At 42.3% G+C, this 20,557-nt stretch overlaps 1 protein-coding gene across 1 annotated transcript in view; it reads left to right on the forward strand.

The window, feature by feature from the left end:
• The window catches only part of LOC110539079 (transient receptor potential cation channel subfamily M member 4), a 78,921-nt gene that overhangs the window by 49,397 nt on the left and 8,967 nt on the right, over positions 1-20,557 (forward strand). The gene's annotated exons all lie outside the window — the stretch shown is intronic.

Raw genomic sequence — 20,557 nt, forward strand, 5'->3', positions numbered from 1 at the left:
ATCCACTGGCTCCAGGTCATCTACAAGTCTCTGCTAGGTAAAGCCCCGCCTTATCTCAGCTCACTGGTCACCATAGCAGTACCCACCCGTAGCACGCACTCCAGCAGGTATATCTCACTGGTCACCCCCAAAGCCAATTCTTCCTTTGGCCGCCTCTCCTTCCAGTTCTCTGCTGCCAATGACTGGAACTAACTGCAAAAATCTCTGAAGCTAGAGACTCTTACCTCCCTCACTAGCTTTAAGCACCAGCTGTCAGAGCAGCTCACAGATCACTGCACTTGGACATAGCTCATCTGTAAATAGCCCATCCAATCTACCTCATCCCCATACTGTATTTATTTATTTATTTATTTATTTATATATCTTGTTCCTTTGCACCCCAGTATCTCTACTTGCACATGCATCATCTGCACATCCTACCATTCCAGTGTTTAATTGCTATATTGTAATTACTTCGCCACCATGGCCTATTTAAATAAAGGTGAAATAAACAATTGCAACCAACATTTTAAGACAATTTCCCCCTCTGGTGGGTATTATCATCGGAACAATATTGATCCTGCAATTTTATCTGACGAAAGGTAATTTATCTATTTGACTGTCATTCCATACAACTGAAATAAAGTATATCCTTGCTTACCATGTCAAATCTACTGTGGCAATTTACCGGACACCTTGTATGAATGCACAATGACATATCTTTCATATATTAGTGAGAAATAATAATAATACAAAAAAAAGGTTAAATTACTTCACACCTTTATTTAACTAGGCAAGTAAGGGATGAAAATGGCGCCGTAGAGAGAACACGGTGTTTCAGCGAGCTCTCGTGGCATTCGTAAATTTATATTTTTACATTAATCTCCTAGCTTGAAAAAGTGGTAGAATTGGCTAAACAAGTTACCATATAATGAGTCTTGACGACTTTTTCGCAAAAATCTCCGACAACATGCCCAACAGAACTACTAAGAAGTCGACCAAAACCCCCACCCCTGTGGATGTGCATAAGGAGCTAGCTAACGTTAGCGAGGCTAGCACCATTGCGGATACAGGCACAATGGACCTGGTGATTCAAAGGATGACTGATAACATTACTAAAGTGATCGATGCTAAGATAAGAACGGTCTTGGAAGCAATAGCAGGCCATTCAGCTGAACTACAGAGGGTTGTGGAACGTGTTGTTGAGGCGGAAGGAAGAATTGATGCAGTGGAAACTTCAACTACATCTATGGACGCTAAGCTAAAAGCACTTGAGAAACAGGTGCGCGAAATGGCGGAGCACATTGACGACTTGGATAATCGAGGACGCAGATGCAATATTCGTGTTGTGGGACTCCCGGAAAATTCTGAAGGGACACGTTCGGTAAAATTCTTTGAGGAATGGATCCCTGGCTACCTACAAATGGACACTAAGGCTGGCCGTGTGAAGCTAGACAGAGCCCATCGCTCTCAAGCACCGATACCCGGTCCCAATCAGCGCCCACGGCCGGTGGTTATAAAGTTCCACAACTTCACCGACAAGCAGCGCGTCATGGATGCGGCTAGAAACATCGGCTCTGATGGTAGTCAACGTAAAAGTCCTAAGGTTTTATTCTTCAATGATTATTCCACGGCGGTTGTACGAAGACGAAAAGCGTTTGATGAGGCGAAGGCTCGACTCAGGAGAATGAAGATGGACTACGCACTGTTGTACCCGGCCACATTGAAGATTATGGTCAACGGTTCACCTAAAAAGCTCTACACACCTGAAGAGGCTGCTGCGTTTATTGACTCTCTCGGGTAAATACATTTTAAGCTGCACCTCAGCAGCATTGGATAACTTTGTTTATTTTTGGTTGAATCTGATCATGAAACAGTGACGTGAGTCCTCACGTACTTCGGCTCAGTAATATTCGTATCTTTATTATTTTTCTTGCTAAAGTAATAGCCGCTATAGCTCAGGCTGAGATATGTGTGAATCCATATTGGTGCCCAGGTTTGGTTTTAGGTGGAAGAGCCTCAATATTCTCCTATTGATTTTATTTTCCATACATATAAAGGATGAGGCTATGGAGTGGCAATGCAGACTTAAGAGTCTACATTGGAGAGTTGAAATCCCCTGCATGTTAGCTAGTGGGAAAACCCCCTTTTGGATCTTTACATGTTTAATTTTTGGGTTTAGTATAGTTCGAGTTCAGGGTTCATATCGTTTGTTTATGCTCAGTGAGATGGAGGAGAGTTCAACACATGGAAAAAGGTACCACCCCACTTTTACAGTGGGATTCAGTCTGGATATTGAATGGTCAAGATACAATGGCAGGTAATGGACTGCGTGTATGTACATGGAACATTAGAGGGAGCCATAACCCCATTAAGAGGAAGAAGGTACTATCTTTTTTGAAAAAAGAAAATATTGATATTGCCCTGTTGCAAGAAACTCATTTGGAGGATAAGGAGCACCTGAAATTACAACAAGGGGGGTTTGGTCAAGTGTTTTTCTCATCATTTACATCCAGAAGTAGAGGGGTAGCAATTCTGGTGAAAAATAACTTACCACTTAAGGTCTTGAATTGTGTGAAAGATAAATTTGGTCGCTTTGTTATAATTAATGGTACTTTACAAGGGCAGAACATTTCTATAATGAATATTTACTTCCCCCCTGCTCACCCCCCTGATTTCCTCACTAAGGTTTTTCTAGACTTTTCAGAATTAAACTCGGACACTGCAGTGGTTGGAGGAGATTTTAACTGCTTGTTGAACCCCCTTATTGATAGGTTCCCCAGCGGTTTAGCTTCACTCTCTCCTCAAGCTAAGTCACTTAAAGCTATTTGTGATGATCTGGGGTATGCGGATGTCTGGAGAGCTTTTCATCCCTCCAACAGAGAGTTCACTTTTTTCTCTGCACCTCATGGATGTCAGACTAGAATAGATTATTTTTTTGTGCCCACGACGTCTCTGCAGTCTGTTCTATCCGCTAGGATAGGAAGCATAGTCATATCTGATCATGCTGAGGTGATCCTGGACATAAAACTCAACGGGGCATTCAATCGGTCAAGACATTGGAGGTTGAACACAACCATTCTTAAAGACCATACATTCACATCATATTTCATTACAGAGTTTAAAGCATTTTTCTCTATTAACTCTCAATCAACAGATAACCCCTCGCTCCTTTGGGAGACCTGTAAAGCGTATGCCAGGGGTCTGATTATGTCATACACAGCTACTAAGAGACGGAAAAAGCGTGAAAAGCAAAAAATGTTAGAGGGTGAATTAGGAACTAAAGAGAAGGACTACATTAAAACGCCCACTCCTGCCCTATTAAAGGAAATATCAGTCATTAGATCAACGTTAGACTCTCTCCTAACACAGGACGCTGAAAAGAAAATGAGATTTGTGAGGCAAAAGCTATATGAACATGGCGATAAGCCAGGAAAGTACTTGGCATACCTAGCTAAAAAGAGAGCTGACTCTCAGTCAATTGCTACTATTACTGACTCTGATGGTAATCACTTATATGAAAATAAATTGATAAGTGACTCATTTAAGAAATTGTATACAAATCTTCATGCCTCAGAACTGCCAAATGATGCACCCAAATTAATGGAGAACTTCTTTTGTAAGATTGAGCTCCCTACTATCTCCGAAGAGCAGCGGTCCCTCCTTAATGCCCCTATTACCAAGGAAGAGATAATGTTCGCAATTAAGAATCTGCAAAATGGTAAGGCCCCAGGACCAGACGGGTTTTGTAGTGAGTTCTATAAAGAGTTCCATGGCCTGATCCTTGAGCCATTGCGGGATATGTTTAATCACTCATTTTCAAATGACCAACTCCCTCAAACGCTGAGAGAAGCCAACATTTCACTTATTCTCAAAAAGGGAAAATGTCCAGAGTCTTGTTCCTCGTACAGACCAATTTCCCTTCTGAATGTGGATAGAAAATTGCTTTCTAAAATTCTAGCCACAAGATTAGAGGACTCACTGCCATTAATTGTGAAAGGAGACCAAACTGGCTTCATTAAGGGCCGTAAGTCATGCAACAATGTCAGGCGGCTTCTTAATGTAATTCAAGCTTACCAACAAAGTGCTGTGGATGGTCTGGTGCTCTACCTAGATGCTGAGAAAGCATTTGATCGTGTGGAGTGGTCTTACCTATTATTTGCTCTAAATAAATTTGGTCTGGGTGACAACTTTATAAAATGGGTGAAAGTTTTATATGATGATCCTCAGGCTGCTGTCCTTACTAATGGGCTAAGGTCAAATAACTTCTCTATACACAGAGGTACCAGACAGGGCTGTCATTTATCCCCCCTCCTCTTTGCACTCGTTATGGAACCACTGGCTGAGGCCATCAGGGTAACGCCTGCTATACAGGGGCTGCTCATTGGTGATGTTCACCATAAAATAAGCTTGTATGCTGATGATGTCCTGATATTCATCTCTAGTCCCGAGACTTCAATTACAGCTCTTATTAATATTATTGAATTATTCAGCGAATTCTCAGGCTACAAGATTAACCTAACTAAGTCAGAGGCTATGCCACTTGGTAGCCTGCACTCTGTACCTAATACTTCTCCCCCCTTCCCTTTTAAATGGTCTCCCTCAGGTTTCATGTATCTGGGTATATTTGTAACTCCTAAATTCCAGCAAATGTACAAAGCCAATTTTGTTCCCTTGTTTGATACAATAAGACAGGATCTGGAGCGCTGGAACTCTCTCCCGATTTCTTGGTTGGGTAGAATATCCCTCTTGAAAATGAACATTTTACCTAGACTACTTTACCCAATCCAAATGATCCCAGTATTACTCTCCAATAAGGTAATAAAGGATGTAAATGGATGGCTAAGTTCCTTTATATGGAGTAAACGCAAACCAAGACTTAAGATGGCAATATTGCAGCTGCCAAGTTCTATGGGCGGCTTGGACCTGCCCAATATCAGGTTCTATCAATGGTGTGCCCACCTTTGTTATATTTCTGACTGGATCACAAATGATGACTCCTCTATTTGGTTAGACATTGAGACTTCTCTTTCAAAATACCCCTTACAGGATCTTTTATTTTTCAGAAGTTTTAAGTCTGTAGAAGATCACTGCAATAATCCCGTTACACTTAACACACTCAAAGTATGGAGGTCAGTTCAACGCTTCCTGGGAAGGTCCAAACTAACCTCTGCTCTTACCCCAATTCTTAACAATCCAGATTTCAGTCCAGGATTGCTGGATGCCGGCTTTAACTCTTGGCTTAATAAGGGCATACGCAGGCTAAATGACTTATTTGTTGATAAGATTTTGTTGTCATTTGAGCAGATGGTCGAGAAATATTGACTCCCAAAGCAGGACTTTTTCCGCTTCCTACAAGTAAGACATTATATCCTGAAGGGCACCACCTTAATTGGTAACCCTGATGTGTCTGTCATTGAAAGAATGCTTTTTTTCCCACAAAGGAAAATGTCTGTTTTATGATACTTTAAGGTCCCTTTCTGCTGTCAACACACAGAGGGTGAAACAAGTGTGGGAGAAAGAATTGTCTGTTACTATTGACAAAGAGATGTGGGAGGACATTTGGAGATATGCAAAAACAATATCTATATGTAATCGTACTAGAGCAATCCAATTAAGAATAATACACAGATTGCATATATCCCCAAATCGCAGACATGCTTTTAGCCCCACCTCCTCTTCCCCTCAGTGTCTTAAATGCAAAACTGATACAGGCACCCTAACACATTGTTTATGGTCATGCACCAAAATACAAAGATACTGGTCTGGTGTTCTGCAAGAAATTGAAAAGATCCTAGGGGTTGATCTAGAGTTGGACCCAGTTTCTTTACTGTTAGGTCTCCCTAGTAGGCAGGTTACTTCTGTGAGTAAAAGGACGCTTTACAACATCCTCACCTTCGCAGCGAGGAAAAACATCCTTTTACAGTGGATTAGTGATAAGGTTCCTTCTATTAAAGATTGGCATAAGATACTATTTGAATGGGTGCCTCTGGAATATCTAACATGTACATTGCATTCTAAAACAGACCAGTTCTACAAAGTATGGGAACCTTATCTAAATTACCTAGAACCTGAGGTATCAGCTATTATGCTGCAAGGATTCTCGTAGAATGACGGGGATCTATGTATTTCAGAACTACACTGTACGTTCCATGTGTGGAACCTAACCTCTTGGTTTAAATTGAGCTTTTTTGTTTAATTTCTGTTTGTAAGTTTGTTTAAAATGTATGTATTGAGAGACGCAATGATGGTGATGGGGTGAGAGAAGCTTTCTGTGTGCTTTGTCTCTGTTGTTGTATCTCTTAATATGGGTGAAAATTGTAAAATTCCAATAAAAATACTGTTAAAAAAAAAAAAAAACTAGGCAAGTAAGTTAACAACAAATTCTTATCTACAATGACGGCCTACCCAAACCCAGACGGCGCTGGGCCAATTGTGTATCACGGCCGATTGTGATAAAGCCTGGATATATATAACAAGACTGTTAAAGGAGCATGGCGCTGTGCACCAGAACGCTTATTGATGCATGTTCATTCTTGCATATTGAAATGGGGAGGATTGGGAAACGTAGATATTATTGTGATGGCCTATGAAATATGGCTGAAGTGAATTCTACCACTGCAGCAGTAGAGGCTGGTGGGGGAAGCTATAATAGGATGGGCTCATTGTAATAGCTGGAATGGAATTAATGGAACGATATGGAAACCACATGTTTGACTCTGTTTCATTTATTCCATTCCAGCCATTACAATGAGCCAGTCCTCCTATAGCGTCTCCCACCAGCCTCCTCTGAACTGCAGTTAGCATTGTCAATGTGGGTGACATGGAGCTATTGGACTGGACTTAGCAGGAAAGGCCTTGAAGGAGAAAGTTTCCCAAACTGCAGCATATTAAGACATGTCTTTGTACTGTGTCCAAATGGATTTCAGATGCATCCCCAGACCCAGAGAAACCTGATGAATGCACTGATGAGAAGGATGATGTTAAACTTACTGACAGTGTGTCCCAAACGTCCAGCCGCAAGTCTAACAGGAGTTCACGGTCAGTTTTATCCTCCACATCCTCAGCCTGAATTCAAGCTGAAAGAGCAGCAGTAGTAACAAAGGCTGCTGCTCTCAAGTTAAAATACCATCTAGAGCAGGGATGGGCAACTGGCAGCCCTTTTGTAGGCCCACGGATCAATGTCCCCCCGCAAAAATAAGTTAGGGTCTCAACTTACTGTTGAGGGTTGGAGTAGTAGAGTACGAAATTTGATTGTGCATTAGCAGTTTTTCTCTTCGGGCAGTCACTGATAGTCACTCAATTAGCCCATGTCAACAAAAATTTTTTTAGAAGGTAAATTAATCTCCTTGGCCAGCTATCTAAACTTGTAGTAACAATGGTCAAATTACCGAGAGTTGGCCCCCGATCATCAGATAAAAACTCCACCATATGGCTAAATGTGTAGAATTGCAGGAAATTAGCTGTAAAACGGCACATTTTTCAATCTGCCCCGTGGCAAAATTTGTAGAATTTAGGGTTGTGACGGTAGGCCTACACATATTCAAACTGAACAGTTCGGTACGGGGACCTTGGATCGGTCCACACTATGAACCCAAATAAATACATAAAAATATGAAAACACTAGGACTATAGGCTATGCCTACGATGTGTTGTAGGCCTCTTGAGTAAACCTGAGCTGAAAAAACATTTCAGGCTATTCTGTTAAAACTACAGCCAATGCACATATTATAATCAACTTTCAAATCTTAATTGGCCCATTTGTGAGGCACAACCGGGAATTAGTTCTGTAAAATGCCGAGTGGTGGGGTCTGTAAGCCAGACCGATTCTCCATTGTTGTGTTTGTTGATTAACTTTTACAACACAAAATAACCAAGCGGGATGCAGGAGTACTATTTCAATTTGTTTATGGCCGGTGTAGGCCGTCATTGTAAATAATAATTTGTTCTTAACTGACTTGCCTAGTTAAATAAAGGTTACAATTAAAATATATATTTAAGCTTCACATGATACATCCGGTGTCCAGTGTCAGTTCGTCCCGGCATTGATAGTACTGAGCTTCTGTTGTGCATTCTGGACATTTTGTGTTGCGGAGTACAGCTGGGACAGAGTAGGGCTTTAGCCCCACCCATCCTTATAAGGATTCACGTGATGCCATGTGCTAAACAGAGTGAGAAGTTTAGTAAACAACCAAAGATTTCAAGACTAAAAGTGGTAAAAGTAGTAGGCTACAATAAGAAAAAACTCTAGGTAAAAATACACTTTATCTAATCCTTAGCCTATATCCTAATCTGACTTTGATGCAGGTCATGTTGTTCTTCACATTACCGTCTCTGGTAAACACACATTATATCAAATAAAATCTAATTTGGGTCATGTGAACTAATTTGGGTCATGTGAACTAATTTGGGTCATGTGAACTAATTTGGGTCATGTGAAGGAAATGCTATAACCACTCCCCAGCCACATCTCGCTAAGTGGATGGGTCACTATTGTCTAGACATGTGCACATATTCAGGCCATACAATAGATGACCATAATTGCCCCCGGATACACCTGGCTAACTTGATGGGTCACGTAATCATCTGATGAAGTGGAGTCTTTTGTTTAGACATCTAGCCAGCTATCTGAACAATGAACCTGCAAAATCCCAACTCATACCACAACCAATACAAATATTGTCGTAGCTGTAGTATGAATCTGCAGGTAGCTAAAGCTAACAACTAGGTTCAATGTTAGCTAGCTAACACTAGGCTATAACTAGCAATGCAACTGGATTTCTGAATCTAATAATATTACTATACAGATCATACACGTACTGTAACATTTGCCAGCTGTTACGATTAACTAGGAGTGGTGGGTGGAATCAGGCGCAGAGAGCAGGGTTCAGTAGATTGTAAAATGTATTCTCCGGCGCATCAAAACGGTCACGCCAACACACAGGGCGCATACAATTTACCAGCCCAAACAACAGGACCAAAATAGTCCGGAGAATACATACACGGAAAAAACACCATCCAACAGAGTAACAACAAACAAGCCCGCACAAATACCCAGCGGGCCTAGTGCCCTTAAATAGCCTACAAACAAACTCTAACACAAAACAGGTGTACCCAATTACCCAATAAACAGAAACAAACGGAAAGGGAATCGATGGCAGCTAATAGGCCGGTGAACAGGAAGAGGCACCATCTTCGGCGAGGTTCGTGACACCAGCAAGCTAATGTTTACTAGCTAGTTAACCGTATGTGTTAACTTACAATGAAAATTACTTTCTGACAAAATTTTAAACGTATAATATCTGAAATGTAGCTAGACTCATACCCGTATACACGGATGAACGCGTCATGGCAGACTGGAACCATTTAACTTCATTTTGTTTGTAGCTACATCTTGGTTGGCCAGCGATGTGTCAAGTCACTCCGGTTCATACTGACTGTGGCGTGTGCAGAAATTTGTATTGGTCACATACACATGTTTAGCAGATGTTATTGCGGGTGTCGCGGGTGTTTCTAGCGCCAACAATGCAGTAATATCTAATAAGTAATATCTAACAAATTCACATCAGTACAAACAATGCACACAAAAGTAAAGGAATGGATTTAAGAATATATCAATATTTGGACGAGCAAATGTCGGAGCAGCATAGACTAAAATACAGTAAATACAGTCGTGGCCAAAAGTTTTGAGAATGGCACAAATATTAATTTTAAGTTTGCTGCTTCAGTGTCTTTAGATATTTTTGTCAGATGTTACTATGGAATACTGAAGTACAATTACAAGCATTTCATAAGTGTCAAATGCTTTTATTGACAATTACATGAAGTTGATGCAAAGAGTCAATATTTGCAGTGTTGACCCTTCTTTTTCAAGACCTCTGCAATCCGCCCTGGCATGCTGTTAATTAATTTCTGGGCCACATCCTGACTGATGGCAGCCCATTCTTGCATAATCAATGCTTGGAGTTTGTCAGAATTTGTAGGTTTTTGTTTGTCCACCCGCCTCTTGAGGATTGACCACAAGTTCTCAATGGGATAAAGGTCAGGGGAGTTTCCTAGCCATGGACCCAAAATATCAATGTTTTGTTCCCCGGGCCACTTAGTTATCACTTTTGCCTTATGGCAAGGTGCTCCATCATGTTGGAAACGGTATTGTTCATCACCAAACTGTTCCTGGATGGTTGGGAGAAGTTGCTCTCGGAGGATGTGTTGGTAACATTCTTTATTCACGGCTGTGTTCTTAGACAAAATTGTGAGTGAGCCCACTCCCTTGTCTGAGAAGCAACCCCACACATGAATGGTCTCAGGATGCTTTACTGTTGGCATGACACAGGACTGATGGTAGCGCTCACCTTGTCTTCTCCAGACAAGCTTTTTTCCGGATGCCCCAAACAATCAGAAAGGGGATTAATCAGAGAAAATGACTTTACCCCAGTCCTCAGCAGTCCAATCCCTGTACCTTGTAGAATATCAGTCTGTCCCTGGTGTTTTTCCTGGAGAGAAGTGGCTTCTTTGCTGCCCTTATTGACACCAGGCCATCCTCCAAAAGTCTTCGCCTCACTCTGCGTGCAGATGCACTCACACCTGCCTGCTGCCATTCCTGAGCAAGCTCTGTACCGGTGGTGCCCCGATCCCGCAGCTGAATCAACTTTAGGAGACGGTCCTGGCTCTTGCTGGACTTTCTTGTGTGCCCTGAAGCCTTCTTCACAACAATTGAACCTCTCTCCTTAAAGTTCTTGATGATCCGATAAACTGTTGATTTAGGTGCAATCTTACTGGCAGCAATATCCTTGCCTGTGAAGCCCTTTTTTGTGCAAAGCAATGATGCACGTGTTTCCTTGCAGTTAACCATAGTTCACAGAGGAAGAACAATGATTCCAAGCACCACCCTCCTTTTGAAGCTTCCAGTCTGTTATTCGAACTCAATCTGCATGACAGAGTGATCTCCAGCCTTGTCATCGTCAACACTCCCACCTGTGTTAGCGATAGAATCACTGACATGATGTCAGCTGGTCCTTTTGTGGCCGGGCTGAAATGCAGTGGAAATGTTTTGGTGCGATTCAGTTCATTTGCATGGCAAAGAGGGACTTTGCAATTAATTGCAATTCATCTTATCATTCTTCATAACATTCTGGAGTATATGCAAATTGCCATCATACAAACTGATGCAGCAGACTTTGTGAAAATGAATATTGTGTCATTCTTAAAACTTTTGGCCACGACTGTACATATGAGATGAGTAATGCAAAATATGTAAACATTATTAGTGACTAGTGTTCTATAATTAAAGTGGCCTGTGATATCAAGTCTATGTTAAGTGCCTTGCGAAAGTATTCGGCCCCCTGAACTTTGCGACCTTTTGCCACATTTCAGGCTTCAAACATAAATATATAAAACTGTATTTTTTGTGAAGAATCAACAACAAGTGGGACACAATCATGAAGTGGAACGACATTTATTGGATATTTCAAACTTTTTTAACAAATCAAAAACTGAAAAATTGGGCGTGCAAAATTATTCAGCCCCTTTACTTTCAGTGCAGCAAACTCTCTCCAGAAGTTCAGTGAGGATCTCTGAATGATCCAATGTTGACCTAAATGACTAATGATGATAAATACAATCCACCTGTGTGTAATCAAGTCTCCGTATAAATGCACCTGCACTGTGATAGTCTCAGAGGTCTGTTAAAAGCGCAGAGAGCATCATGAAGAACAAGGAACACACCAGGCAGGTCCGAGATACTGTTGTGAAGAAGTTTAAAACCGGATTTGGATACAAAAAGATTTCCCAAGCTTTAAATATCCCAAGGAGCACTGTGCAAGCGATAATATTGAAATGGAAGGAGTATCAGACCACTGCAAATCTACTTAAGACCTGGCCGTCCCTCTAAACTTTCAGCTCATACAAGGAGAAGACTGATCAGAGATGCAGCCAAGAGGCCCATGATCACTCTGGATGAACTGCAGAGATCTACAGCTGAGGTGGGAGACTCTGTCCATAGGACAACAATCAGTCGTATATTGCACAAATCTGGCCTTTATGGAAGAGTGGCAAGAAGAAAGCCATTTCTTAAAGATATCCATAAAAAGTGTTGTTTAAAGTTTGCCACAAGCCACCTGGGAGACACACCAAACATGTGGAAGAAGGTGCTCTGGTCAGATGAAACCAAAATTTAACTTTTTGTCAACAATGCAAAACGTTATGTTTGGCGTAAAAGCAACACAGCTGAACACACCATCCCCACTGTCAAACATGGTGGTGGCAGCATCATGGTTTGGGCCTGCTTTTCTTCAGCAGGGACAGGGAAGATGGTTAAAATTGATGGGAAGATGGATGGAGCCAAATACAGGACCATTCTGGAAGAAAATCTGATGGAGTCTGCAAAAGACCTGAGACTGGGACGGAGATTTGTCTTCCAACAAGACAATGATCCAAAACATAAAGCAAAATCTACAATGGAATGGTTCAAAAATAAACATATCCAGGTGTTAGAATGGCCAAGTCAAAGTCCAGACCTGAATCCAATCGAGAATCTGTGGAAAGAACTGAAAACTGCTGTTCACAAATGCTCTCCATCCAACCTCACTGAGCTCGAGCTGTTTTGCAAGGAGGAATGGGAAAAATGTCAGTCTCTCGATGTGCAAAACTGATAGAGACATACCCCAAGCGACTTACAGCTGTAATCGCAGCAAAAGGTGGCGCTACAAAGTATTAACTTAAGGGGGCTGAATAATTTTGCACGCCCAATTTTTCAGTTTTTGTCGTTCCACTTCATGATTGTGTCCCACTTGTTGTTGATTCTTCACAAAAAAATACAGTTTTATATCTTTATGTTTGAAGCCTGAAATGTGGCAAAAGGTCGCAAAGTTCAAGGGGGCCGAATACTTTCGCAAGGCACTGTATATAGGGCAGCAGCCTCTAACGTGCTAGTGATGGCTATTTAACAGTCTGATGGCTGTTTTTCAGTCTCTCAGTCCCATCTTTGATGCACCTGTACTGATCTCACCTTCTGGAAAATATAGGGGTGAACAGGCAGTGGCTCGGGTGGTTGTTGTCCTTGATGATCATTTTGGCCTTCCTGTGACATCGGGTGCTGTAGGTGTATTGGATGGAAGATAGTTTGCCCCCGGTGATGCGTTGGGCAGACTGCACCACCCTCTGGAGAGCCTTGTGGTTGCAGGTGGTGCAGTTGCAGTACCAGGTGGTGATACAGCCCAACAGGATGCTCTCAATTGTGCATCTGTAGAAGTTTGTGAGGGTTTTAGGTGCTAAGCTAAATGTCTTCAACCTCCTGAGTTTTGAAGAGGAGCTGTTGCGCCTTCTTCACCACACTGTCTGTGTGGGTGGAGCATTTCAGTTTGGCCGTGATGTGTACACTGAGGCACTTGAAGCTTTCCACTTTCTCCACTGCGGTCCTGTTGATGTGGTTAGGGGGGTGCTCCATCTGCTGTTTCCTGAAGTCCACGATCAGCCTATTTGTTTTGTTGATGTTGAGTGAGAGGTTATTTTCCTGGCACCACACTCCCAGGGCCCTCACCTCCTCCCTGTAGGCTGTCTTGTCATTGTTGGTAATCAGGCCTACTGCAGTTGTGTTGTCTGCAAACTTGATGATTGAGTTGGAGGTGTGCGTGGCCACAGGGAGTACAGGAGGTGGCTGAGCACGCACCCTTGTGGGGCCCCTGTGTTGTGGATCAGCGAAGTGGGGGTGTTGTTTTCTACCTTCACCACCTGGGGGCAGCCTGTCAGGAAGTCCAGGACCCAGTTGCACAGGGCGGGGTTCAGACCCAGGGCCCTGAGCTTAATGATGAGCTTGGAGTGTACTATGGTGTTGAATGCTGAGCTATAGTCAATGACCAGCATTCTTACATAGGTATTCCTCTTGTCCAGATCGGATACGGCAGTATGCAATGCGATGGCGATTGCATTGTCTGTGGATCTATTGGGTGGCGGTAAGCAAATTGAAGTGGGTCTAGGGTGTCATGTAAGGTAGAGGTGATATGATCCTTGACTAGTTTCTCAAAGCACTTCATGATGATAGAAGTGAGTGCTATTGGGCAATAGTCATTTAGTTCAGTTACCTTTCTTCTTCTTCTTCTTGGGTACAGGAACAATGGCGGACATCTTGAAGCATGAGGGGATAGCAGACTGCAATAGGGAGAGATTGAATATGTCTATAAACACTCCATCCAGCTAGTCTGCGCATGCTCTGAGAACTCCACTGGGGATGCCTCTGTGCCGGAAGCCCTGCTAGGGTTAACACGCTTAAATGTCTTACTCACGTCAGCCACGGAGATGGAGAGCCCACAGTCCTTGGTAGCTGGCCGCGTCGGTGGCACAGTGTTATCCTCAAAGCGGGGCGAAGAAGGTGTTTAGCTTATCCGGAAGCAAGACCTAGGTGTCCGCGACCTGGCTGGTTTTCCCTTTATCTGTAGACCCTGCCACATATGTCTCGTGTCTGAGCCGTTGAATTGCGACTCCACTATGTCTCTGTACTGATGCTTTGCCTGTTTGATTGCCTTGTGGAGGGAACAACTACACTGTTTGTATTCAGCCATATTCCCAGTCACCTTGCCATGGTTAAATGTGGTGATTCGCGCTTTCAGTTTTGCGCAAATGCTGCCATCTATCTACGGTTTCCGGTTTTGGTAGGTTTTAATAGTCACAGTGGGTACAACATCTCCTATACATGTCCTGATAAACTTAGTCACAGTATCCATGTATTCGTCAATATTATTCTGAGGCTACCCGGAACATATCCCAGTCCACATGATCAAAACAATCTTGAAGCATGGATTCCGATTGGTCAGACCAGCGTTGAATAGTCTGTAGCACGGGTACTTCCTGTTTTAGTTTTTGCCTATATGAAGGGAGGAGCAAAATAGAGTCGTGATCAGATTTCCTGAAGGGAGGGTGGGGGAGGGCCTTGTAGGCATTTTGAAAAGTTGAGGATCAGTGGTCCAATGTTTTCTCAGAGCGAGTGCTACAGTCAATGTGTTGGTAGAACTTCGGTAGCGTTATCCTCAGATTAGCTTTGTTAAAATCCCCGGCTACAATAAATACGGTCTCAGGATATGTGATTTCCAGTTTGCATAAAGTCCAGTGTAGTTCTTTGAGGGCCGTTGTGGTATCGGCTTGAGGGTGAATATACACGGCTGTGACTATAATCAAAGACATTTCTCTTGGGAGGTATTACGATTGGCATTTGATTGTGAGGTATTCTAGAATGGGTGAACAAAAGGACTTAACCTCTCTGATCTCCCAAACCCGGATCCGGTATCGTGACTACAGCCTCAAGCTCATTACCATAACGCAACGTTAACTATTCATGAAAATCGCAAATGAAATGAAATAAATATGCCATCTCGCAAGCTTAGCCTTTTGTAAACAACACTGTCATCTCAGATTTTCAAAATATGCTTCTCAACCATAGGAAAACAATAATTTGTGTAAAAGTAGCTAGCTAGCAAAGCATTTAGCGTTAGCATTAGCGTTAGCATCCAGCACGCAACATTTCAACAAAAACATAAAAGCCTTCAAATAAAATAATTTACCTTTGAAGAACTTCTGATGTTTTCAATGAGGATACTCTCAGTTAGATAGCAGATGCTCAGTTTTTCCAAAAAGATTCTTTGTGTATTAGAAATAGCTCCGTTTTATACATCACATTTGGCTACCAAAAAAAAATACGAAAATTCAGTCCTCAAAACGCGAACTTTTTTCCAAATTAACTCCATAATATCGACTGAAAACATGGCAAACGTTGTTTAGAATCAATCATCAAGGTGTTTTTCACATATCTCTTCATTGATACATCGTTCTTGGACACATGGTTTCTCCCCTGAATCAAATGGTAAAGTACAAGCAGCTGGCAATTGCGCACCGAATTCCACGCAGGACACCAGGCGGACACTTGGAAAATGTAGTCTCTTATGGTCAATCTTCCAATGATATGCCTACAAATACGTCACAATGCTGCTAAGACCTTGGGCGAACGACAGAAAGTGTAGGCTCATTCCTTGCGCAATCACAGCCATATAAGGAGACAATGGAAAACAGAGCTTCAGAAATTCTGCTAATTCCTGGTTGATGCATCATCTTGGTTTCGCCTGTAGAATGAGTTCTGGGGCACTTACAGACAAAATCTTTGCAGATTCTGAAACTTCAGAGTGTTTTCTTTCCAAAACTGTCAAGAATATGCATAGTCGAGCATCTTTTCGTGACAAAATATCGCGCTTAAAACGGGAACGTTTTTTATCCAAAAATGAAATAGCGCCCCTAGAGATCTAACAGGTTAAGTTTCAATATGTTATCACAATCTCACCATGAGTAGTTAATCATGAAACATATACCCCCACCCTTCTTCTTCCCGGAGAGATCTTTATTCCTGTCTCCGCAATGAACTGAGAACCCAACTGGCTGTACGGACTCAGTATATCCCGAGAGAGCCATGTTTCCATGAAACAGACTATGTTACAATCTCTTATTTCTTTCTGGAAGGAGAACCTCGCCCTGAGCTTGTCAACTTTAATATCCAGAGACTGAACATTAGTGAGTAATATACTCAGAAACGATGTGTGGTGTGTGGGCCTCCTGAGTCGGACTAGGAGTCCACTCCGAATTCCTCTTGGATCAGCCTCTGGAATCAGTTCAATTGCCCTGGGGAACAAAGGATCCAATTAGGGAAAGTCGTATTCCTGATCGTAATGCTGGTAATGCTGGTGAGTTACCGCCGCTCTGATATCCAAAAGTTATTTCCCGGTTGTATGTGATAACATCAAAACATTTCTGGGCTAGTAATGCAAGACATTTTTTTTTAATACTGCAGTGGCTTAGGAGCTAGAAGCATGGCTGCCCTAACTGTCGGTACCATCTCAACACCATCTTAACTGAGTCACACGTGACAAATCACTTGCGGTACGGTTTTGGAAAAATAAAACATTAATTGCAGTGCCTTAAGAAAGTATTCATACACGTTGACTTATTCCACATTTTGTTGTGTTACAGCCTGAATTCAAAATGGCTTAAATTCATCTACACAAAACTCCATAATGACAAAGTGAAAACATGTATTTCAACATTTTTGCTAATTGTTTGAAAATTAAATACAGAAAATATCTAATTTACATACAGTACCAGTCAAACTTTTGGACACACCTACTCATTCAAGGTTTTTTTTTTTTTTTACTATTTTCTACATTGTAGAATAATACTGTAGACATCAAAACTATGAAATAACACATATGGAATCATGCAGTAACCAAAACAGTGTGAAACAAATTATATTTAATCTTTTAGATTCTTCAAAGTAGCCACCCTTTGCCTTGATGACAGCTTTGAACACTCTTGGCAGACCCTTTGCTAGAGACTCGAAATTGAGCTCAGGTTCATCCTGTTTCCATTGATCATCTTTGACATGTTTCTACGACTTGATTGGAGTCTCTACCTGTGGTAAATTCAATTGATTGGAAATTATTTGTAAAGGCACACACCTGTCTATATAAGTTCCCACAGTTGACAGCGCATGTCAGAGCAAAAAACAAAGCCATGAGGTTGAAGGAATCATCCGTAGAGGTCCGAGACAGGATTGTGTCGAGGCACAGATCTGGGGAAGAGTACCAAAAAATGTCTGCAGTATTGAAGGTTCCCAAGAACACAGTGGCCTCTATCATTCTTAAATGGAATACATTTGAAACCACCAAAACTCTTCCTAGAGCTGGCCGCCGAGCCGAACTGAGCAATCAGAGAAGAAGTGCCTTGGTCAGAGAGGTGACTAAGAACCTGATCGTCACTCCGACAGAGCTCCAGAGTTCCTCTGTGGAGATGGGCGAACCTTCCAGAAGGACAACCATCTCTGCATCACTTCACCAATCAGGCCTTTATGGTAGAGTGGCCAGACAGAAGCCACTCCTCAGTAAATGGCACATGACAGCCCACTTGGAGTTTGCCAACAGGCACCTAGAGAACTTTCAGACCATGAGAAACAAGATTAAACTTTTTGGCCTGAATTCCAAGCGTCATGGCTGGAGGAAACCTGGCACCTTCCCTACGGTGAAGGATGGTGGTGGCAGCATGCTGTGGGGATGTTTTTCAGTGGCAGGGGCTGGGAGACTAGTCAGGATCGATATAAAAATGAACGGAGCAAAGTACAGAGAGATCCTTGATGAAAACCTGCTCCAGAGTGCTCGGGACCTCAGACTGGGGCAAAGGTTCACCTTTTCAACAGGACAGCGACCCTAAACACATAGCCAAGACAACGCAGGAGTGGTTTCGGGACTCTGAATGTCCTTGAGTGGTCCAGCCAGAGCTTGGACTTTAACCCATCCCAACATCTCTGGAGAGACCTGAAAATAGCTGTGCAGCAACACACATCCAACCTGACAGAACTTAAGAGGAGAAACTCCACAAATGCAGATGTGCCAAGCTTGTAGCGTCATACCCAAGTAGACTCAAGGCTGTACATCGCTGCCAATGGTGCTTCAACAATGTACTGAGTAAGGGTCTGAATACTTATGTAAATGTGGTATTTCCATTTTATTTATTTATTTTTGCAAACATTTCTGAAAACCTGTTTTTGCTTTGTCATTGTGGAGTATTGTGTGTAGATTGATGAGGGGAAAAAATGATTTCATCCATTTTAGAATAATGCTGTAACTTAACAAAATGTGGAAAATGTCAAGGAGTCTGAATACTTTCTGAATGCACTGTATAGGGTCCAACAGCTGACTGTGAATGTCAGAGCAGAAACTATACCTTGAAGTCTAAGGAACTGTCAGTAGATATCTGAGATATAATTGTGATGAGGCATATTTCTGGGGAAGGGTATAAAACAATTTCTAAAGTGTTGAAACTTTCATAATTGGGAAATGGAGAGAAAAAATATGGAACTACCCTGCCTAGAGCTGGCCGTTCGGACAAGAAGTACCTTGGTCAGGGAGGTGACCAAGAACACAATGAACACTCTGACAGAACTCCAGAGGTCCTTGGCTGAGATGGGAAAACCTGCCAGAAGGACAACAGCACTTCAGAAATCTGGGCTTTATGGGAGAGTGTCCAGACGGAAGCCACTCCTGAGAAAAATGCACATGACAGCACACCTGGAGTTTGCAAAAAAGGCACGTGAGACTGAGATCTTAAGGCAAAATATTCTGTGGTCTGATGAAACACTCTTTGGCCTGAATGCAAAGTCTGGAGAAAACCACGCACTGCTTATCACCCGTCTAACACCATCCCTACCGTGGTGGCAACATAATGCAATGGGATGCTTTTCAGCGGTAGGGAGACTTCTAAGACTCGAGCCAAATACAGGCAAATCCTTGATGATAACCTGCTTCAGAGGGCAAACAAACTTAGACTGGGGGGCGAAGATTTACGTTCCAACAGATCAATGACCCCAAGCACACAGCCAAAGCAACGCTGGGATGACTTCAGAAGAAGAATGTGAAAGTCCGTGAGTGGCCCAGCCGGAGCCCAGACTTGAATCCGCCGCCAAAGGAGCTTCTACAAAGTATTGACCTGGGTGGAAATACTTACAGTTGAAGTCGGAGGGTTACATACACTTAGGTTGGAGTCATTAAAACTAGTTTTTCAACCACTCCACAAATGTCTTGTTAACAAAGTATATTTTTGGCAAGTCGGTTAGGACATCTACTTTGTGCATGACACAAGTCATTTTTCCAACAATTGTTTACAGACAGATTATTTCACTAATAATTCACTGTATCACAATTCCAGTGGGTCAGAAGTTTACATACACTAAGTTGACTGTGCCTTTAAACAGCTTGGAAAATTCCAGAAAATGATGCCATGGCTTTAGAAGCTTCTGACATCATTTGAGTCAATTGGAGGTGTACCTGTGGATGTATTTCAAGGCCTACCTTCAAGGCCTACCTTCAAACTCAGTGCCTCTTTGCTTGACAACATGGGTAAATAAAAAAACATCAGCCAAGACCTCAGAAAGAAATTGTAGACCTCCACAAGTCTGGTTCATACTTGGGAGCAATTTCCAAATGCCTGAAGGTACCACATTCATCTGTACAAACAATAGGTGTATAAACACCATGGGACCACGCAGCCATCATACCGCTCAGGAAGCAAACGCATTATGTCTCCTAGAGATGAACTAACTTTGTTGCGAAAGGTGCAAATCAGTCTCAGAACAACAGCAAAGGACCTTGTGAAGATGCTGGAGGAAACAGGTACAAAAGGATCTATATCCACAGCAAACGAGTCCTATATCGACTTAACCTATATCAACAAAGATCATACTTTTTGGAGAAATGTCATCTGGCCTGATGAAACAAAAATAGAACTGTTTGGCCATGATAACCATTGTTATGTTTGGAGGAAAAAGGTGCAGGCTTGCAAGCTGAAGAACACCATCCCAACCATGAAGCACGGGGGTGGCAGCATCATGTTGTGTGGGTGCTTTGCTGCAGGAGGGACTGGGGCACTTCACAAAATAGATGGTGTCATGAGGTAGGAAAATGTGGATATATTGAAGCAATTGAGTGTATGTGAACTTCTAACCCACTGGGAATGTGATGAATGAAATAAAAGCTGAAATAAATAATTTTCTCTA

This window comes from Oncorhynchus mykiss, chromosome 12 (genome assembly GCF_057628025.1).
Source record: "Oncorhynchus mykiss isolate SJ-2025 chromosome 12, ASM5762802v1, whole genome shotgun sequence".
In the NCBI taxonomy this organism is placed as follows: Eukaryota; Metazoa; Chordata; class Actinopteri; order Salmoniformes; family Salmonidae; genus Oncorhynchus; species Oncorhynchus mykiss.